Source organism: Convolutriloba macropyga, chromosome 10 (assembly GCF_964194025.1).
Source record: "Convolutriloba macropyga chromosome 10, txConMacr16.3, whole genome shotgun sequence".
Taxonomy (NCBI): Eukaryota; Metazoa; Xenacoelomorpha; order Acoela; family Convolutidae; genus Convolutriloba; species Convolutriloba macropyga.
In genome coordinates, this window is record NC_134477.1 from 3,914,939 (window position 1) to 3,938,419 (window position 23,481).

Consider the following 23,481-nt stretch of genomic DNA (forward strand, 5'->3'; position numbering starts at 1 on the left):
TACTAAGTACTGCGATCTTTGTAGCAAGCAGTAAACAGATCGACTTGGACTTCGCAAACACAAAACAAGTACATCTCATCGAGGAAGATAGTCCGGAATTCAAGTGCTGGCAGTGCAACTTCACGGACCCAACTCTCATTAATGTTAAAGAGCACATAAAGAATGTTCTCAACTTTCAAAAAATGCAATGGAACATTTGCTTTCACAACCTCGCCATGAGTGGTAACCATTTGTTGACCACATGATGAAGAACCATGGTGTATCAGATCTGGGAAAGTGACAGAGAAGAGACCCAAAGAGTGCCTTCCTTGGAAAAAACTTTCGATGGAGTTGTGCGTCGACTTGCGTTGCGACCGGTTTATGGTAAACTTCATCTGGTGCAATCACTAAATGATCAACGCGAACAAATTGAAGACATTTTACGTGAAAATGTGCTTCATGAACCCCAAAGAGTCCAATACTGTGCTGAAGAGTCTCTCGACAAATCAAAAGAAGGCGAAGAAACTGAATATATCACCTTCTACACAAACAGTGCATATATCCCAGCAGTACTGAAGCAACCAGGAGTTCATTCACGCAGTAGTCCAAACGCTGAAGACAATCTATTAATTGGCATCGCACGGTATTGGCTGGAAAAATCATCAAATAAATTAGATCAACATCAAACTGGCAAAAAAACAGGAGGCTCATCTTTCATTGAGTTGCCGAGAAATATTAGGAAGCACAAGAAGTGGCTCTTGAACATACGTAACACAGTGGATCACACGTGTTTTGCCTATTGCTTCACGGCAGCGTATCACAGCCGTTTCAAGCAGAAACTGAGCTCCTATACCCAAACTATTGGATGGAAGAAACGTGATGACCCGCGGGTCTTCAACCCGGAGTTCGATCCACTGGCCCAAGGACCTGTTGGAGACTTGAAACCCATGAGTATCAATAAAATCCCCCAGATTGAGCAAGTGACCAACGTCAGTGTCACAATGTCAGATCCAAGTTTTTAGGTGAGTCGTGTGTTGCTTCATTAACAAAAATCATTTCTAATCCTAAACACACTTCCAAAACGAAAGGTATTTTCAAACTTAAAAATAGAAGCTGGAACAGTTAACACAAGTTTTTGAAGTTTATAAAGCCTATTATTTAGACACAAAAAAAATGAGCTGCTACCCTATCGGACCTCAGAATCTCAGAACTCATTTCAAATAGATGTTATACTCCTGACAGAGAACGATAAAACGCATTACGTGCTAATCAAAAACCTCAAATCTTTAACATGCAGAATTAAAAACCCAGATATGAAAATTGCCAAGCAATTTTAAATTTCTTTGTCTAAACTGTTTCCATATTAGCTCTGATAGAACCAACCTAGAAAATCACCAACAAACTCGTTTAGCAAATACACTTCTTGAAATATAAATTCCAGCAGAAAATCAGAAAAACTGATTTTCAGAAACAAAGCAGCTAGATAATACTGTCCTGTCGTATGCTATTTTTATTTTGAATTAGGTTTGGAGCCCACTAGTTACGCTTTAAATGATCCAAACAAAGCGAGCACTACTGTAACTAAAAGACATCAACCAAGTAGTTTTCTTTTTCAATCTAAGAAGAGGACCAAACTCAATAGAAAAATTGGTGCAAAAACTTAAAAAACTCGCATAGAAATTTCACAAGAAAAAATAAAAAATGCTCATTTTGTTGGTAATAGTAGTCATTTGGATGCAACCGAGAACTGTTGGATTTTCGAGGAAGCTTTTGCAACCAAAGATGTAAAACTTTAGACCCTTGTCATTTCTCTGGAAAGTTTTTGGGCCATGCGCATACACTATTTAGCCCTCGAAGACAGCGTACTAAATTTACACCAATTTTTGGGCATAATTGGGCAAACCATGATATCCATCATGTGATAGATGCCTTAAAATCGGGGGTTGAAAATAAAACAATTTCTTTAATTCCAACCAATGAAGAAAAATACGTAAAACTAAGCTTGAAAGTTTGGCTTGGATCGTACAATACCATCAAAAAACATGAACTTCATGAAGACTAGGAAAAGCGTTTTTTAAATAATTACAAGTTAATGCACTCGTCGCTTGATGACTTAGCCAAAAACTTGCCCAAGAAAAAATTTATGTACATGGATAGTTATTTTGCTCGCACTTTTAAAAAAAGGACCAACTTCGTCAAAAGAGATATTTCCCTTACTCTTACAACACCAATTTTGAAAAATATAATAAGCCGAAACTTCCTGCCCGACATTTATGGAAAAACAGACTGCAAGGAAACGAAAATTCTGATACTGAAATTGAGTGGAAACACGCTAAGAATATATTTTCAAAATTTAAATTTTCTAACAATGGAGATTATAGTGACCTGTATCTAACCTGCGTTACCATGATACTCGCATATGTGTTTGAACACTTCCGCAAAGTTTGTTTTGACACGTACTCCGTTGACTGCGCGCAATACTACAAAGCTAGCAATTTATCATGCGATGCCTTCCTTAGAGTGTGTAAAGCAGACATCGATTAACTAACAGTGAGAGGTCATTTTGACATTGCGGAGGCAATGCTGAAGGGCGGAAACTCCAGTGTATTTTTGAAAAGGTTATCACAGGCGACAAATAAGTTTTTGGAAGGATTTGATAACGATGAGCTCTCAACATTTCCCTTGCCACGACAAGTGGCATTGCGCACCCTAGTTTTTACTGGCCCCCCTGGAGTCCACGCCAGTAGCTACCAACCAGCAGCAGCTTTCTGCAGCCGTTTTCCTGGCTAACCAGGAATCACAGCAGCAACCAACGACAATCGGCATTCGGTAACCAAGTTTTTCCTGGCCGCCCAGGAGTCAACACCAGCAGCTACCAACCAGCATTAGCGTTTTGCAGCAGTTTTACTGGCTAACCAGGGCTCCCAGCAGAAGGAACCAACGACAAGCGGCATTCCGCAGCCTAGTTTCTCCTGACCGCACAGAAGTCCACAACAGCAGCTACCAAACATCAGCAGAGTTCTGCAGTGGTTTTCCTGGCTAACCAGGATTCCTAGCAGCTGCAACCAACGATATTCACAATTCCCGAATCTACTTTTTCCTGGCCTACCGGGATTCCTCAACACCAGCACCAACGAAAACGGCGTTCCACAGCCTAATTTGGTTTCCGGGTTTACTAGGATTTCCCTTCAGTAGGAACCAAACAGCAGCAGCTTTCTGCAGTCATTTTTCTGGCGAACCAGGTTCCCCAGCTACGTCATCCAGCCAGCATCAGTTTCTGAACTTCTGTCTTCTGGCCAACCGGAATTCATAGCAGCAACAAACCGGGTCAAATTCACCTGAGCATCCAAAATTGTTCCTCAGCACTATAACTCACATATTGTCTTGACGCCCACTGACTGTATTCAATATGCAATATCGTCTTTTAAAATCTTCAAAAACGATTTTTTTGTTTTGATCACAGCCTCACTAGGAAGAAATTTCGGATCTGGAAACCCGAAAATCCTATCTCTTCCCAGCGCAATCGACAAAAACGTATTTGGCGGTAAGGACTTGTATAACGGCTCCAAGCCTTCAGACGAAAAGAAAAACAAAAAGCCAACAGCAGCCGTAAACAGAATCCTCGAGAAAGCGTCTCACAAAACGCGTAGTCTCCAGCCCCAGGTCAAGTGCAACTACAGAGGAATCAGTCAGCATATATCAGGCGCAATATAATTCAAACCTAAAGAACATATTCTTTTCGACATAAATTTTGCTTGTTCTTTTTCCCTTAAGTTTTTTTGTGTTCCTTAAACTCCGTGCTGAACCACTTAAACTACTTGAAAGATTACAGGTTAATTTCAGAAAATCTCTACTAACTGTCCCCAGATTCCATGAGGTGCCAATGGTCAGTTAGCAAAACAAATCTCATATTTATCAAACCAAAGGATCTCCACTTTTTGCAACTTTAGATTTCTTGTGACCCAAGATATCAACATCGAACAGTCAGCAAGAGTTACAGCAAACCAACACTGCTTCAAAATTTATATTGTGCTTACAAACAACAAACGTTTCCATCGATCAAAGAAAAACATTTACGAACGGACTTCTGTTCCTCATGCCCGCCCAAACCGTCGAAAGTCAGCGGAGCTTTCACAATTACTGCGTTTTAAGTATTAAAGACCTAGTCGAAGACAGTTCAACTGATGAGAACCTGCAATTCGTCGTGTTAATAGAAGGAGAAAAAGAAATTCAACAGTTACTACCTGAATTAGAAAAAACTAATGTGTTTTTCCTACTCAACCTAGACAACTCTTAACACTGTCAGTATTTGGACGAGACGTTAGCAGTCGGACACGACTCCCGCAAAACTTTATTATTGTTCAAAAGTTTTGTCTGTTGTGATTTTGTCAACAATTCAGCGGATACAGGAACAAGACTGTCAACAAGCGTCCAACAAAAAACACAACGAATGAATCAGAGCAAAGAAAAATTTCTCAGGTAAGCTTATCAGCTGCAACAGGTATCACAAATAGTTCCAATCAACCGACAACGATTCGAAATCCAGAAACTTCAAACCTGCCCCTCCATGCAACAACTACCAGAAATTTGTTTGACCAAAATACCTTTCCGCATCAGCATCAAACATCATTTAGTCTGGCAAATAGACAGGACCATACTGAAAAGCAAGAATTTATCACTACCCCGATCTCACCAAGACGCCTCCCAACACTAAAACTTGACACCTTTAATTGCATTCCATTGATTTGGACAGACTGGATAAAGTTATTTGAGTCTGTCATCAACTGAAGGCCACTCAGCGCTACAGGAAAGATGATGCAACTACATTCACTTCTCATTGGACAAGCAAAGTGCAGAGCAAGGGGTTACGGATGCAATGGACCACGCTATCACGAAGCATTAGCCGACCGCAAAAAAATATGACAAGGAAAAGGTTATCTTCAATGCATATTTAGGAAAATTTGCATCGTTTCCAAGCCCCTCAGCTCATCAACCCAAAAATTTTGAGAATTTTAGCATTTTCATAAACGACTTGGTAAATACGTTTACCCGCCTGGAATACGAACATAACCTGAAGTCGACAATTATTACCCAAGTTGCTATACAAAAATTACCTTATAACCAACTAGTTGACTGGAGCAAACTATGTGCACAAAATCAGATCTCATCTCCCTCTTCAGAGCAGTTTGCCTAAAGCCTCACTTTAACTGCCAAATCCTCCGAGACTTTTGAACACAAAGATGAACAAAGTTGGCTCAAAAAAACCTGGACGAAGTCATTCTCATTTCGGGCAAGCCCACTCTAGATATGCTCAAAATCAGTTTCAAGTTACATCAAAATACGTATCCACACCAGGCAAGAGTTCCGTCATGCAGCCAATTTCACCTTGTAATAAGGAACGTTCATCAATTAGGACATTCTTTCTAATTAGGACAGTCATCAAAGGAATACCCTTCAAGGCAGAGTTGTAGAAATTGTAACAAACGTCATGATACACATTTACATGATGAGGCGAGTCAGTCAGCAAACTCAACACATTGCAGTACTACTGCATTATCTGAACGTCCATCACTTCTTCAGATACTTCCCGTAACGCTCTCAAGTGATAGTAAGTCAATTAACAGGTACTCTTTCCTGGACAACGGAAGCGTCGTATCAAAAATGCTAACGAAAACCACTTCGGCACTTGGAATTGTTCTTGTTGAAAGCCCCAAGCACATAGAACTGCACAAATTATCCATGGAACAAAAATTTTGGCGTACACTAACATAAATCTTTCAATAAAAGGAAAGAAATGTAATCAAATTTTCGATATGGAAGAGGTTCAAGTATCAGCCCACATAGGGTTTCCCCAATATAATTTAAAGTGGATTCGAAAAGTGTTCAAATAACATGAACACTTGAAACACCTAACAATCTCCGAGGTCAACATCAACCAGTCCTTTTTTTCGATTTGACAATTTTGACCTCATTGCGCCTAGAAAATTCACAATGGCCCTCCAAAAACAGATTGAGCTACTCAAACAAAACTTGGATGAACTGCGCCAGGAAAAATTGAACAGCCTTCAGCAGTAAAATGCCAATCTTAATTAGTCAAAAACGAGTCTAGAGAGTGCTGCAAAATAGACAAAATTCTATACAACAATGTACTTGCCGTCCGATAAGGACGTCACAAAATCAGAAGTTTTTGAATCTGATGTAGAGTTCAAAGAAGGATGATAAAATATTGGCTTTTAAAGGAAAAACAATTCCTACCTTCCAAATAACTTCTCCCGGCCTTCGAACAAAATAACGTCCTAGTTATATGCCTAGAGAGAGAACCGGAACTGCTAGTGAATTACAAAAAAAACAATCGAAGAAGATGAGAATAAAAACTACATTGAAGAGGTTCCACTAGATAAAATGACTTCAAAACATTAGCAGATGCCGCAACACACTGTCCTATACCCTAACAAACAAAAAATTAGAAAAGTTTTGAACGCGGCATCAAAGTATCGCAGAGACTTATTGAATAGTCAACTCATTCCAGGGCCTGACTTGATGCAAAACTTGACCGCTGTTTTCTGCAGATTCAGGCACAAAAAGGTTGCCATAACTGCAGAAACTGAAGGCATGTTTTATTTAAGCGGGTGTTCAATCACAGGACCAAAAATTTGGAAAAAAGACGAAAAGACAGTTTGCTTCTAATTCCAAACGTACATTATTGGAGCGAGGTGCTCACCAACGTAATTCCATTTTGCCATACGACGACCAGCAGAGGAAAACTTTCAGCAGTACCCTTCAGCCTCCAAGATGGTCTTACGTTCCTTTTACATGTATGACCTTTATCATTCCACAGACACAGTCAAAAAAGCAGTTTCCTTTTCAAAGGATCTAATAAATTTACTTTTGCTTCGAAATTTCGTTTTAACCAAATCGGTTTTCAGTTCACCCCAAACCAGGAAATCAATCCCTCAAGAGGATCACAATCTTAACGATACAAAAGATTGTACAATGCTGCCACCTACTCCAAGACACGGAGTTATAGACAAACAACTATCAATAACTGACATCGAGGGACTTTTAGGAATACAGTTACAGTGGTCTGTGTCTACAGATTCTTTCGTTATTAACAGCAGAACATTCTTAAAAAAATGATCTAGGGATACCCTACCAGAGAAACATTTTGAAGAGTGTTTTATCGGTCTATGAGCCAAATGGCTTTATTACAACCTTTAACGTGCACTTAAGAGCAATCATGCAGGAGATCTGGCGTTCAGAAAAACAATAGGACAATCCTTTACCTAACAGTTTTGATGCAACATTGAAGTCACTTATAATCGGAATCGGGAACTTTTCTAGCATCGAACGAACCCGATTCCTGTTCAAAGAGAACACACACGCACACACACACACACACACACACACACACACACACTGAAGAATCCGCCTTACATATCGTTAGACATGTGTGCAATGTGTATCGTATTATATATAAGAACAGAGTATACCGTATTCTGATTCAACTTGTTCAATCAGTTTCATCGTGGCCGAAACAAAAGTTACCTTAATTTGACATCAAAGCATACCTATACTAGAACTAGCAGAAATTGTCATTGGAGTTTGGGTAGCCCTTTCCAAAAGCAACAACTTGATGTAACAATCGGTAAAAGCAATTTCTGGTCCGACAGTGCCACGGCACTACAAAAGATTTACAACTCAAAAGAAAGATGCACAATCACACGTAGCAAACAGAGTTGCCGAAAATCTGGAAACATCTTCACCATCAGTCTTGCATCATTTTCCAGAAGTGTTAAGTCCAGCTGACGACAGAAAATTAACTAAAACTAAAAAGATTCAAAACTGAATGTCGTTGGTTCACTTGGTTCACCGGGCCTCTTTTTCTGAAACATGGCCCAACAAAATGGCCTCCGAGAAACGTCCCAAATGATCCTTTGGCAGCTTCATTGGCTCTCTCAAAGGCAAATCATCCCCTTATTTGATCCCAAAAAGATTTCCAACATTGAAAAACACGAATGAGTTTTTGGTTTTGTAATTTTATTCATCAGCAATCCTAAGACAACGACAAAAAGTACCCACTTGACCATCAAAACAGTCGCGATGAGCAGAATTTATCTACTTAGGCACTCCCAAGAAATTTCATTCGAGGATGAACTGGTTTTTCATTGCAAAGACAAAAGCGCTCCAGCTTACTCTAAAACCAAAAACTTCTTACCTTTCATCTGCAATGACAGAGTCAAAAGAGCAAATGGACGCCTTCCTAATGCAAATCAACTTGACGAAAGCATGCAAACACCAATAATTCTCTGCGGCAAAGAACACATATCATTTCTTATGTTTAGAGAGTTTCATAATCACAATAGTTCTACAGGACTCGACCATTGCCGCTTCCCTGTTCAACAGACTGAGAACGTTGTTTTTGTGATCAGCCTTTGTTCCACACTACGAACAAAAATTAACCGCTGTTCTGATTGCCGTCGATCAAACGCAGTAGCAATGCAACCACAAGTGGCACCTCAGCCAGCCTTTAAAATTCCGAACACTGAGATGTTAATTTTTAAAACAGAGGTGCAGATTTTGTTGGTCCATTCGCAATAAAGACCAGCAAAAACCTGCATCCAAGAAGATACGGTTGCATCTTCACTTGCCTTACCACAAGAGCCGTTCATCTAGAACCAGCATATCAATTAAGCACTGATTTTTTCATTCAAGCGATACTAAGATTTACTGCCCGACAAGAAAACCTTCGCTTCATTGTCTCTGATAATGTCAGAAAATTTGTTGGTCCTTCTCGTAAACTTATTACAAAAAAAACCAATTCGACCAATTCTGAAAGAGACAATCGAATGGAAATTTTTTTCAAAATACTCATCCCACTTCGGGGAGCATGGAAAGACTTGTGCAGTGGTTAAAACAAAATTTCTACTCAGTGATTTGCAATAAAATGTTGATCGAAAGAATTTTTCACTCGTTTTTAACTCAAGTAAAAGAAATCCTCAACAGCAGGCCTCTGATTTGCGTTCCGGGCAACGGTTTGTGTTATCAACCAATCACGCCAAACAATTTCCTTAACGGTCGACTTCACAAATTTTTGCCGTCCTTTTTGTCAATTACTAAAGACTACAACAAGGACTGGAAGAAGTGTATTACCCTTTCACACCAATTCTGGACAGGATTCCTGCGCGAATTCATACCCACAATGGCTAGGAGACTCAAATGAACAAAAGATCAGAAGCCTCCCGGAGTTCGTCACCTTTTATTGATGTTAGAAGACATGACTCCACGAGGTATTTGGTCCGTCGGTTTTGTCGAAAAGTTATTTCACAGCAATGTTGGAAAAAAACTAGGATCGTGCAAAATCAGAACTGGGTTTGGAAAACAATCAAGACCAAGAAAAAAAGTTAAGACCACAACTTTGTAGCAAGACAGTTACCAAACAGTTTATTAAACAGGTACCACATTCACAACATTCAACAAACCATTAATCTCTTTGTTTTGACTACAACGCCAACACGAGGGGGACTGTTACTAACATGATCGTGTCCTTAAAACCTCCCGCAAAGTTGTCAATGATGAAAATTGAAATAAACAAACGTGATAGTAACAAAAGTTTGATTCGGTAGCGAAGCCATGATTAAACAAAAGTAAAAATTACACAATTTCACCAACCGACTATTGGGCTTCAATGACAATATCATTTTCTAGAGTCGACAAAATTATTCTCTTATCTTTCTTTCTTCTGAGTTGATAAAAACTAAATATCGTCTGAACCATGTTGAATATCAACAAGTTTGATATTAGATTCAAATTATTCATAATTTTTTTTCTAGAGTTGATAAAATTATTTTCTTATATTACTTTCTGAGTTGATAAATACTACAGATTGTTTAGAAAACCACTTTTGATTTTTTTTTCTTTTTCTCATGTAAGCGACCAGCATGAGGTCCTAAACCCAAAAACGGTATGGAACGAGTTTGGGTTGCGGACACGTTGGTGGGGGTCCGGTGCGACAGATTGGATCAAGTAAAGAATTACCTGCTGAGTCGCCGAATTACAAGATATCCGTACTTGTTTTTTGCAACCTATAATGCATTCGGGTACAATCAGAAGAATGCTTAGAACTAAAAAATTTGGTACAAGATTCATAATTATTGCCATCAGAACAATCTCCTATTTGCAACTGAAAAAGAAATGAGAAATAGTCAACATTTGATAAAAGAGTACGACTAACTGAAACGACCCATAAACTTTCTTTCTTTTTTCTCTGCTTTGTAAAATTAGGTTGCGACTCATATTGAATTGCCTCATCTTTTTGAAGTCGGAACTCTAACGCCGTTCCCATTCCATTGGGAGTGGCGCTAATTTGAAAAAAAGAGGAATCACCGCAAAGAAGAAGTGAAATGCATTCATTAATTCGTGTGCAGATTCGATAGGAAAACCTGAAAAGACAAAAAGCAGAGCACAAGATTTCAAGTTCGGAATGAATCAATTATCAGACAAAAAAGTCTCAATGAGAAAGTTTCTTTATGAATTTCGGTTAATGTGCAACGATTGTATGATTTGAAAAGCAGCTGATTGGTTGATTGGTTGTATCTTCATCTTTATTTGTGACCCAATTGTTTTCACCTTGTTCACGGTTGCCTCACTTCAATCATGAAGCTCATTTGGTGTATTGAAGAGCGCCATTTGGTGAACAGAAGAGCGTCAAGCGTGCAGAAAAATAAGAAGCGTGACCTGACTAGGGGTATACTGTCAAAGAGATCCAATATGTCCTGTGTAATGCGAAATCCGCTGCCGAAAAAAATAAATCAAATTAACAAAAAACAACTAAAAATAACTAAAAAAACTAAATCCTAAATTGAAGCACCGCCCACCCTACCAATGACAGATTCAATTCCCGCTGCTGAAAGTGCACCTTAAATTGCTCTCCAACGAGTAGATCATCCGATTTTGACAGAGCATCAAGTTCTCGATCTAGTGAACGACGAAGAAGTCCTGACTATAATGGAAAAATATGAAAAATTATGAAATTATGAAAATTTGTCCGACTCAGCGAACTCCGAATAACAAACAAAAACATCGACGAGCTGGTGATATTAAAATTTTTCAGTCACGACCTGAGCCAACTACAACAATAGTCGGGGTACGATGACCCAGGATACCCCGACCCTGGCTTCTACTCAAACAAATACTTTGCCAATCATGGGCACAGTGTCTCTTACTGATCCGCGAATAAGAAGAACTTCATGCTCTTGTTTTTGCATCTCATGTTCAGTTGCTCAATAAAAATCGTGATCTCGCTCTGAGTTTTCACCAAGAGGAACTCTAGTATACGCTAATTTGCTTCATTTGCAATTTCCGCTTGCTTACGAAATTAAATAGTGTTTTCGCATTGGGAAAGAGAGTGTAAAAAAGATTTAATTACTATTTTACTTGAAAACAGGTACTTAATTGGGAAAGGATAACTAAGTTAAAAATCATGTCCGAATATTCTAGAAAAGAATGTTCTAGAATAATTCTCCATGAGTGGACTTTTTTCTCCACTGCACTTGTTGGCTATTCATCGTGAGTTTCACTTCACTAAAAAAACTAGCGAAAAATTTCAAAAAATTTTCGTCATTTGACGAGACCTTAATAACTGGAGTTTTATCAAGCACTTCTTTATCTGCCGAAAATCTAAACGAGTTGACTAATTTAACACCTCAAATGATTACATTTTGTAAGGAGAACAAATGCATACCCGACAACACCGCTGAAAATGAAAGTGAGACTGGAAAACGAACTAAAACAGAACTCTTCCAGTTATTATTCTCCAAGTTCATGAAGGACCTACTAAAATACGAGCATCAGGAAACAATGGACAAATTTGAAGTGAATGTGCCAGAATATTTATCATTTCGTGAAAAACTCAGGAATTCATTCAATGTTGGTGAATTTGAGTCTTATCTCACCACAGTCAATAACATGGAGGAAAAATTGAATCATTTACATCTACAGACAATTTCCGACAGAGGATACATATGGGGAAAATGAAACAAGATCATCAAGAGAACAATAGGGATATTCCCTGGAAACAACTGCTGAACGATAAAGGATATTCCTACTCTACTATCCAGAGTTATATAAATTTATCTCAAGCATGTGAAAACTATCCAAGGATCCTACTCTCATATGACTACAATTAGGAATGTAAGAAAATTCCGACAATGTTCTTAGCAGAAAATCAAAAGGATAGCCAGCTACAGTCTAGGTGCATGACAAAATTACAATTTTCATAAATGATAAACAAATGATTGGTTATTGAGAAATGTATTTTTATTAATATTGATATCCTTCCCACTGGTACATTAATATCGATATCCTTACTACTGATACATTAATTTTGATATCATTACTACTGATACATTAATATTGATATCCTTACTACTGATACATTAAATATTGCTATCCCCCAATACTAACATCCCTCTGCTGAATAAAACTATTTTGCTCCAACTTAGTTAGTAATTCAACTTATAAATCGATTTTAGGAAATGCCGCTTCAAAATTGTAGCCCTATGACTTGGCTATAACCATGCATAGTTTCAACCTGCTACAGTTAGCAGTTGTGAAATAGGGCCTTTTACCAGTTGCCAAACTGACAATTATAACAATAATTTTCTAACTTCAAAGTTATCAAGTCTCTCTATTGGTTTCAATAAAACCGATGTTTAACTAGAGTGGTCTTCACTGAAGCCAGCAAGAGCAACTGACTTTTTCCTTGCGAAAATTTTGTCATATATTCTGAACAAACAACAGATTGAGTCCCAACCAATTGTAAAGAATCTAATATAATTTAGTAATGAATTCCATCTTTTCTTCCGAATAAAACTTCAGATAGGAATTTTAGGACTTTAGTGCACAAGTCACAGCTGTTGGTGATAGTATGGCAAACTCGGGAATTTACCATTAATTATTCGCCAGATTCGGGGAGAAAAAAACTAAAGATATTTTACTAAAGCCAATATTACATTTTTTTTTCCAAAAATCAAAATTAAGCCTTATAACCCACTCACTCGTGCAAAAATACAATAGATCTAAATCAGAGGGAACCTGCTTCGTCGATGCTGAAGCATCGTCGAAGACCTATCAGGTGGAACCTGCTTCGCAGATCCGTGAACGGACTCCGTCCGCGGCACGCCAAACGGCTTCGCCGATTTTATACTTATTAACATGCTATCTTAACTGATTTCTACCATGGCCAAATCTATATCTGTTAAGATAGATGCACAATCTGAATCTTCCTTTTTTAAACCTAAATCAAGAAATATGCTTATACACTTTACACATAGTACACTCTAGATTTTGATTTGGTTTGGCAAAATGGTCACCCAAATGTTTAATATAAGCTTTTACTTTAACTATATCTTTGCATATATAACAACAATATTCTAATTCTTTGCGATCATTACAACATTCTTTCCAATGCTCATTTTTACACTTATCACACTTCATTTTTCACTTTCGAAAAATTATTTTTTCCAAATTTTTCTCCAATAAAATACACCATGTCTCACTCAACTAACAGTAATGTAAACTTCTGTGATGTCTGTAATTTATCCTTTGAAACAAAGAAATGTTTATACAGACATCAATCATATGATTCTAAACATAAGGAATTGTTATAGAAAATGATTGGTTCAGACGATGAAGCAACAATCGATGTTAAACCCAAAGCTGAAAAGGTTCTAACCCCATCCTCCCAACCCACACCTGAAAACATGGAGAGAGTGTATGACTCAGAAGAAGAATATTACTTCCTCAGACCTAAGCCCCGAAATGAGAGTATACCTAAAACTGTGAGTAAGCCTAAAGGGGCTTCGCCCTTGGTCCCCCAAACAGAGTAATGCGAAAGATAACATCAAAGATATAATTAAAACTAAATCCAATACTAAAGCTAATCATCCCACTGAACCAAAAGATAATATCTACAGCAGAATTAAGTATGAATGTTAAGAATGTCATGCAGAATTTAAAAATAAAATAGCCCTAACTACTCACTCATTTAGTCATTACCTTAAGTAACTAGAAAACACAGAAAATTTTGATATAAACTCTAGCCAGATTATGAAAGAATTTTGTATTACTGATAAAGCTGGAAACTACATTGAAGATATTGATGAAGCTACTAATTACTCTTTATAAGAAATTAAAAATTGTTACCAGTTTAAAAAAATATAGAGCTTTAAATATAAGATCAAAGCCGAGTGTGAGTACAAAAAGAGAACCAAAGAAGAAGTTAAAACTACTAAACTTTTTTCAATACTGACTATATTATTAATAGTGCAATATATGAAAATGGAGACTTCACACAATGGCTAAACTTTGAAAAGGAAATATATTAAGGCTATGACTATGACTTTGAGTTTCTCGGATTAAGAAGTATTCAGATAAATATTGAACCAACTAAAGCATCTATTGGTAGTTATATAGATTTACCTCCCGTTTTCAAAAACTCTAAATCAATATTAAATTTACGCAATTCCAAATACACTTGCTTTCAATTAACTATTACCGCTTGGCTACATTCTGCCATGATTCGGCCAGATAATAGGAATACAAAAATTATATAATAATAATATTTGGATATACACACGCCATGGTGATGTTAAAATTGAATTGCTTCAATCAGTGGACTCTTTTAATAAAGACAGAAGAGATGTAAGAATATTAGTTTGGGGGAATGGACAAACAGAACACTGTGCTCTAATTAATAACATAGAAAACTTGTTAGATCGACCAAATAAAATGAATCACAAATTCTATTACTGTGATTGATGTAAATATTGGTTTAACTATCAAATTAAATATGAAAATCATTTATGCAGTCATTATTTCAAACCAGAAGATGTTTGTCCTCAGAAAAAGCATATTACTTTTATAAATGAAATAAGCGTCAGAATATAAAAAAAAATATAACTGCTGATATAGAAGCTTGCAATGTCGAATTTGCAACTAATGACTGTAAATATGTAATAGCTCCACACATACCAATAAGTATTGGCTACATTTGGCAATGTAATTTCAAATACTACTTTTGTCTAGACTGCAGCAAAGGATTTGCTAGAGATCTATTAGAAATAGAAACAGAGAATAATTTCAAGTTAAACAAACCAATGATATTCAAAAAAGAAGATGAATTATATCATGAAACCAATAACACTTGTCATAAATGCAGTCAAACATGTATTAATAAAGTAAGAGATCACTGTCATGAAACTGGTAAGTAAAGAGGACCAGTATGTAGAATGTGTAATCTAAGATACAAACAACAAAATTTCATTCCTCTAATATTCCACAAAGGCTCTGGTTACGATTTCAATCATTTATATAGTGAACTTTTTAATTATAAAAATGATAGAAGAAAAGTAGACAACATACCACTAGCTGCTGGTAAGTCTAAGTTGTTTAGCATTGGTAGGACGCAATTAACTTATACGGCTATGCAATGATGCAGAAGCTACCCTATAATTACTTTAAGTACCAGGGAACCTGCCTCGCAGATTCTGTCACATCTCTAGACACTGTACTAAACACAGCAGATGATAGTGATCACGGTTACTATATATTTTGTGATATTTTTATACTAAAAGTTGTAAAGAGAGAACAGAACAGTTAGCACTAATGCCCAATAAAAGAAAGATAAATGATAACGAGTTAGGCTATAGAGAAAGAAATGGAGGCGAGGCAGGATCAGAGAAATTAATCTTAGACCAAAACAACAAAACAGAATATATGGTTCATTATAAAGTGTTAAAGTTCTATGTTAAGCTATCTATTAAAAGCTATCCTCACAATAGGAGACTTTATCTATTTAAAAGAGATTTAATAAAAAAGAATAATACTACTCCAGTAGAGCTATTAATAAAATTAGGATTAGATGAATGTAAAGAAGCACTAATAAGTAATATTCTTGAACTAACTATTAACGATGATAGAAAAATAATTGAAGCTGCTATTAAACTATATAATGATCTGCGAAGCAGTTTCACTGATTCAACTTAAGTTTTTTCTTAACAAATAAAAATGGCTGAGCTAGATAAACTTATAGCATTTAATAAACCAGAAAAACTAAACAGAAGAATTAGATTAGAAGATAAATTGAGACAGCAAGAAAATTATGGTGACATAGAAGAGTTATTTGATCCTCTAACTAAAACTTTAAATACCCACAATGAACAGAATCTAGCATGGGGTCTAACAAACACTAAGAGTATTAGATTGGCAAAATCAAGAGTTAGATAAGTAAACTAAGATGAAACTAAGATAAGTAAACTAAGATAAACAAGTCATTAATGGTGTCTGATGAAGCATTAATGAAACCTAATGGTGAAGTGTGGACGAATTCCAATGAAACCTTAGATGAAAATCGAGATATAGCACCATTTTATGTTTACAAAAACAACCAAAGATCGTCATTCAATGGGGGCTCAAACAAATCCTCAATTAAAATTAATTCTCGTAAACTTAACCAATGAAAATCTATAATGAATGGTCTTAATATAGCTCTAGAGCAGGGTGCATTTTTAGTTAATGATAATATATATGAATTTTCAGATGGGTTTATAAACTTTCTTACTAACCCGAATGTAACATATCGTGAAAACGAGGAAGTTGAAAACAAAATTAAAAGGTTTTTATTTGATTTTAAATATGATATAGGAACAGGTGATAAGAAAAGCAGTAGAAATAGAACAATAAAAAGTATACCATTGGGAAAAGATGGTATATTCGGTAGGGGTTTAAATAGCATCTACGAAGCAGGTTCCCTGATTGACTTCAACCCAAATAATTTAGTAGAAAGACTAGAATTACTTATACTAGAAACAAAAGCTGGACATGATGGATTATATAATGAAATTTTAAAGATATCTATACAACTATTATCTATGATTAATAATAATCAAGAACAACTAGATAATTATGTTTTTAATTATAGTAAATAAATAATGGTGGAAAAACAACAACAACAAGACACAACTAAAGCTAAACAACAACTCCTAGCTAAAGAAGTATTTAGTCCTCAAATCACAAAGTTTTGAAGAGAAAGAATAATACCATTATATAAAGATGAAACATGGTCAGCTGATTTGATAGACAAATCATCTATAAGTAAAAACAATAATAATTTTAGGTTTATATTAACAGTTATAGATATATTCACAAAATATGCATGGGCTATTCCACTGAAGAATAAATCTGGTTTATCTATAACTAATGGCTTTAAAATAGTATTAGGTGAACATAGAAAACCAGAAAAATAATGGGTAGATTGAGGTAGCAAGTTTTACAATAAAACATTTCAATCTTTACATAAAGAATATGAGACAGAACTATATTTTTCTTATAGTGATTTAAAAGCTGTTTTTATAGAGAGATTTAACAAAACATTATTACACATAATTAATATACCAATGTTCATCAATGGTAATGGTTATTGGGTAAATATATTGAATGATGCAGTAATAACTTATAACAATAACATTCACTCTACTATTAATATGACACCTGTTGATGCTTCTAATAAACCTGATTATGTTTAATATATTATATCTACTTTTAAGATTAAACCTAAACATAAAGTTGGTGACTATGTCAGGAATGCTGACAAACGTAACATTTCCTCTAAAGTATACATTTTTAATTGGAATAGAGAATTGTTTAAAGTGAATGAAGTTCTAAAAACCCAACCACCAGCATATAAAATAGAAGATATTAATGGAGAGATAATGGAAGGTAAATACAACGAACAGGAGTTAATAAAATCTGAGTTTGATTTTGAAGCTAACAATAAGGTTTTGAAATCTTTGAATATAGACCTACGGTCCTAAGCCGGCAAGCCGGATAGACCTACGGTCAGCTACAAGGTAGATTTAAATCTTTCTGTAAACAGACACAAAGATGACAAGAAACAGATTTAACCAAGCAAATACGGGCGCTCGGATCATCAATCAACTAGCAACTTAACACTAAGTAAGGCTCCTGGTTTTTTCCTAGAAGATAATGATAAAATTGACATGAAGGATACCTATAAAAAACAAATGTACACCTTCCTATAAATTAAAAAGATAATGCTAATAAAGAGTATTGTGACAATAACTTATTATCATCTAATCATAAAATAGAGATTTTAAGTAGTAATATAACTGAACTAAGAAAAGTGTATAATCAATTAAAACTAGAGTTTCATAATGATAATAAGTTTAATCAGAATATCACTAACATACAACTAGATGATATGTTTACTACGGGGCTAAAAGAATTTGAAGAAGTTAATAAAAGAACTAATTCTTTTATAGATGAAGCACTTTTAAAGAATAAGAAGACAATAGTACAATATATAATTGCTATGTTGCTTGAAAGTAAACTTTTTAACAACAAAGAACAAGCAAGACTAGAGATGCATTATGATTTTGTTCGAGAAGATATAATTAAAGATATTGACAGATTTTTTACTATATAGTTATGACTATGACTAAATCTAAGTCTATGACTAAATATAAATATAAGTATAAGTCTTTGACTATGACTAAGTATAAGTTAAGCACAATATTTTAATTAATTAAAATGAGTCAAACAACAGCACCGAGTGAGAGTTTATTATATCCCAACTTGTCAACCGTTAATGAACAATACAGCACTGATAAAATCCTAATGAACAAAAAATTTATTAACAATATTACCATTATAAAAGATATTAGAAATTATTATGAAACTGAAACTAGAAACTATAATAAGAAGTTAAGTATATATAAGAATTACATTAAAATTGCTGATATAACAGAAATAATATTATCAGCTATAGTAATAACTGCATCATCAACATCAGTTGCATTAACAGGCATAGGTTTACCTAACTCTAGACCAACAGCTTTTGCTACAGCAACTGTTTGTGGTTCATTATCAAAAACAATTAATACTAAAATAAGAAACAAAATTATGAAGTACTCACAAATGTAAATTTTAAGTAAACAGTTTAGTGATAAGTTTAATAAACTATTTACTAAATCACTGAATGATAATAAAACAGATAATGACGAATATAATGAATTAATTAAGGTATTTGAGGAATATAAGAAGAATAAGAAAAGTAATATGAGTGTTTTTTTAAACTAAAGTTATTAGTGTTTACTTAGAATAATGGAACTTTGTCCATGTTTCACCATGAATTTAGTAATAATATTGTTAGTATTATTGTATACCATTAGATGTAGATATAGTCATAGTCCTAGTCGTAGTTATTATCATAGTTATACCCATATTTAAAATTAAACTCTAATATAGTTATATTTAAACTCTAATATAGTAATATTTAAACTCTAATATAGTCCTATTTAAACTTTTATATTTATACACTAACATAGTTTTATTTAAAATCTAATATTTAACCCTAATATACTTAAACTATCTCTTCTTTGTACCTAAATATAACACTCTACCCTTCTGTACTACACTGATACCTTCACCAGTAATTGCAAATTTATTTAAATCAGGTGTAGCTGCTAGAGCTGCTTTAGGGTTTCTAGTTGCAGCCGCACTCCCAATTTTACTTGCTATTTCTAATGCCCTTACTTGGTTATTAGCTATTTTCTTTCCAATGTTAACTGTTGCTTTACCTACACTCTTAAAGAAGTCTTTCAATCCTTCTGCTTCTATTGCTGCATCGCTGACAGTCCTTGATTTAGTTCCTTTAGTTGAGAGAACCCCTCTTATAATTTTAGTACCACTATAATGCCTACCACCGACACACTAAAAGTTAATTTTAAAATTATTAAAGCTACTCTTAATTATGTATAAAAAAATATTGGAAGTTAAAAAGTATAATCCCTTCGTTGTTAAGCCATTACCTAAGACTAAGACTAAACCTAAGCGTGAGCCTTTAATTAAGACTAAGACTAAGCCAAAGCCTAAGACTAAACTTGAAGTTAGAGCTTTGTGTCTAGAGAAAAAAAGAAACTGGATACTATATATGCTAAAGGTTTTGTTAAGACTAGTAGGAAATAGTTTGATTAAGATAATGACTAAAATAGTATCTAAAGTATTGGCTAATGTATTGACTAAGGTAATAACAAAGTCAATGGTTGTAATATAACATAGTATATATTAAAACATTGACTTTATTATAACATTGACTAGAACTATGACATTGACTATAACTATACTATTATTATTAGCTTATCTATACTATTAGACATAACTAAGTTATAACTACGAGACTATATCAACCATCTTTTTACCATCACTATTCACACTAATAAACTTTCCAGTTAACACTAATGCATAACAACATATAACATCTGCAACTGCAGCACTAAATTTAAAATTAAGTTGTATTGGTTGTGGTCCTATATGATCATTTTGATATCTAGTATCAAATACATATATTCTATAACTACTTTTGAATGTTCTATGATTTATATACGGTTTAATATTATGAGGTAATCCATTGTAATCTTTATTAAAATTAATTGTCTCTTTAAAAGCCTCATTATAATTATTAGTACCATAATTGATTTTCATTCTATCCTCAGGATAAAATTCACTACCAATCTTACAAAAACATTTAGTAACATTCATTATATCAAAGGTGCTTGCATCATGAGTTTGTTCATTAACATTATCATTTTCAAAACCAATTATTATGTATTGGGGTCTTTGCATACCACTTTCCATACCAAGACAAAATAAAAGTTAGTATCATTGGGTACATTCTTGTAAAATGTTTTCCTTTCATAATAACTGAAGTCAATATTATTCTTTTTATTTAATCTTTTCTGTACAATAAATCTATTATCATTACTAGGTTCAATACTTGGCACACACCACGATATGTCTCTAATTTCTATATTACCATCATTAGCTACAGCATCAGCACCAGCACCAACTCTAAATAGAGCTGCATCATTATTATTTCTTTCAATATTAGTTTAAAACCTAGCCCATATATAATCTTTTCTAGATCATTTACAAATCCAAATAGATAACTCATCTTAATCATCCTTAACATATGACCTCTTTCTGCAGCAGCATGATCATCTTTGAGTAGACTATCTCTATTACATTGATTTCTAACAAAACCACACTCAAATTCATCACCAGTACTAGTTGATAATTTATGCATTAGTAGATTAAAATGACAATGATTTATATATATTCAACTACCTATTGTCCTACCACCACTAGTTTCAAGCCTAATTGAACTAAATAATGCCATCATTCCATAATTAACTAATCTGACATTAGCATCATTGGAAAATACACCACCAGTATCATCTGATACAACAAAATCTATCTCTAGATATGAATCATGTATATTTAAATGATTCTCTTCTCTATTGAGAATGATATTAATGTTAGTATTAACCGTATTCATTGTTGCTAGATTATTTGGTTTATACTTTAGTGTCTTACTTTTGAGTATATCATTATTATATTCATAATTGGAATTCAAATCAAAATCCATGTTTATAAGTCAAAAAATGACTGAAAATTTAATCTTATGGGAACTACAAAAGATACATGAAGCTCTAACTAAAACTAAAGAAGAGCATACACTTAACTTTAGAATGAGAAAATCAACAGAAAAACTAAACCTTAGTGAACCTATACTTAACTAAACAAAAGTAGGTTTTATTAGATCATCTGTTTATAATTCGGTGTTTAATGTGAATAGAAGGAATAATCAATTCTTATCTGATAAACAAGGTGAAGCATGCTCAGATACCAGTATTTTAGCTGTTATACCAGGTACATATGAAATAATTGAAATAGCAGAATTAATAAAAGAAGAAACTAATGGTAATGTTATAATAGAAAGTGATAAGAGTACAATGAAATGTATAATGGAATTAAAACAAGGTGCATTGACTATGACTAAGTATAAGTTAAGCACAATATTTTAATTAATTAAAATGAGTCAAACAACAGCACCGAGTGAGAGTTTATTATATCCCAACTTGTCAACCGTTAATGAACAATACAGCACTGATAAAATCCTAATTAATAAAAAATTTATTAACAATATTACCATTATAAAAGATATTAGAAATTATTATGAAACTGAAACTAGAAACTATAATAAGAAGTTAAGTATATATAAGAATTACATTAACGTTGCTGATATAACAGAAATAATATTATCAGCTATAGTAATAAGTGCATCATCAACATCAGTTGCATTAACAGGCATATGTTTACCTTACTCTAGACCAACAGCTTTTGCTACAGCAACTGTTTGTGGTTCATTATCAAAAACAATTAATACTAAAATAAGAAACAAAATTATGAAGTACTCACAAATGTAATTTTTAAGTAAACAGTTTAGTGATAAGTTTAATAAACTATTTACTAAATCAATGAATGATAATAAAATAGATAATGACGAATATAATGAATTAATTAAGGTATTTGAGGAATATAAGAAGAATAAAAAAAAGTAATATGAGTGTTTTTTTAAACTAAAGTTATTAGTGTTTACTTAGAATAATGGAACTTTGTCCATGTTTCACCATGTATTTAGTAATAATATTGTTAGTATTATTGTATACCATTAGATGTAGATATAGTCATAGTCCTAGTCGTAGTTATAATCATAGTTATACCCATATTTATATTTAAACTCTAATATAGTTATATTTAAACTCTAATATAGTAATATTTAAACTCTAATATAGTCATATTTAAACTTTAATATTTATACACTAACATAGTTTTATTTAAAATCTAATATTTAACCCTAATATACTTAAACTATCTCTTCTTTGTACCTAAATATAACACTCTACCTTTCTGTACTACACTGATACCTTCACCAGTAATTGCAAATTTAATTAAATCAGGTGTAGCTGCTAGAGCTGCTTTAGGGTTTCTAGTTGCAGCCGCACTCCCTATTTTACTTGCTATTTCTAATGCTCTTACTTGGTTATTAGCTACTTTCTTTCCAATGTTAACTGTTGCTTTACCTACACTCTTAAAGAAGTCTTTCAATCCTTCTGCTTCTATTGCTGCATCGCTGACAGTCTTTGATTTAGTTCCTTTAGCTGAGAGAACCCCTCTTATAATTTTAGTACCACTATAATGGCTACCACCGACACAATAAGAATTAGTTTTAAAATTATTAAAGCTACTCTTAATTATGTATAAAAAATATTGGAAGTTAAAAAGTATAATCCCTTCGTTGTTAAGCCATTACCTAAGACTAAGACTAAACCTAAGCATGAGCCTTTAATTAAGACTAAGACTAAGCCAAAGCCTAAGACTAAACTTGAAGTTAGAGCTTTGTCTCTAGAGAAAAAAAGAAACTGGATACTATGTATGCTAAAGGTTTTGTTAAGACTAGTAGGAAATAGTTTGATTAAGATAATGACTAAAATAATATCTAAAGTATTGGCTAATGTATTGACTAAGGTAATAACAAAGTCAATGGTTGTAATATAACATAGTATATATTAAAACATTGACTTT